General features: G+C 40.2%; 1 non-coding gene across 1 annotated transcript; it reads right to left on the bottom strand.

The window, feature by feature from the left end:
• Positions 1-922: 922 nt before the first annotated feature.
• LOC147746953 (U5 spliceosomal RNA) lies at positions 923-1,038 on the bottom strand. The gene has a single exon (XR_015300400.1). It is a non-coding gene; the product is annotated as a U5 spliceosomal RNA (small nuclear RNA).

Genomic DNA, 1,038 nt, shown 5'->3' with positions numbered 1-1,038 from the left:
TTCTCATTCTTCAAAATATTGTACATTCCGATATTTAGCTCTTACATTGCACTTCATTCCATAGTTATAATGGTAAGAACGAGTCACACATTTCGCAGATAAATGATACTTATAAATACAGTGAAACCTTTGAAATGTTACATATTAGCATATGCAAACTTGGCAGCTATGATAGACTGTGCACATAAGAAATTAAGGGGCATATCATCAAGCCCCAGAGATAAAATTATCGTCGCTTTAGCGTCCGTTTTCGAACGGAAATCGGCGATAATTTTATCGCCTAATCAGCAAGGTCACGGTATCACGTGAATCCTTGCATTATCGCCCTTTCCCCCAACGCCCATCTTTGCATCTCTAATGAGATGCAAAGTGGGTGTTCCTGCCCTGACATAACTGGAGAAATGTCGCTAACCGACATTTCTCCAATTATCAATGGGCACGCTAACCTGCAGAGCGACAAGCAAGTAGCGATAACCTCTGTTATCGCTACTTTCCTTACACCTGCTTTAAGACTGAATTAGCCATGATATCCAATGTAAGGTGGATATCATGGCTAAGTATGCCTCGCCCTATCAGCAAGTTCACGCTAAACCATGTGCGATTATCGCTGTATTTCCAGCGATACTCGCACAATGCAGACTTACCTATCCCTAACATTGGGGTGGATTATGTCGTATCAGCAAGGTTATAGCCGTTTCTAGCGATGTTCCCCGCTAAAATTTATATCGCCCTAGAGTTTGATAATATGCCCCTTACCGTTTCGTGTTGCTCAAATTAGTGCAATTTCTGCTATATATGTGTGTGCCTTGTCTGCATTACCTACTTTGCTCGGCAGAAAGTGTCAATGAACGCCAGCTTTTAATCGACCAATACTTAGATTTCATTAACTAGGTACTAAATCTTTTCTTTAACTGTATTGGGCAGTTCTATCAGAGATAGAACTTTCAAAAATTGAGTGAAACTCTTTAATGTTCCTCTCCACGGAAATCTTTAGTAAAAGGCGAAAGATTTATTCGGTTTGAAGAGAAACCAGAGTAT

Source organism: Lissotriton vulgaris, chromosome 1_1 (genome assembly GCF_964263255.1).
Source record: "Lissotriton vulgaris chromosome 1_1, aLisVul1.2, whole genome shotgun sequence".
NCBI classification, from domain to species: Eukaryota; Metazoa; Chordata; class Amphibia; order Caudata; family Salamandridae; genus Lissotriton; species Lissotriton vulgaris.
The sequence above is the reverse complement of the archived record's forward strand: the minus strand, read 5'-3'. Positions and strand labels throughout refer to the sequence as shown.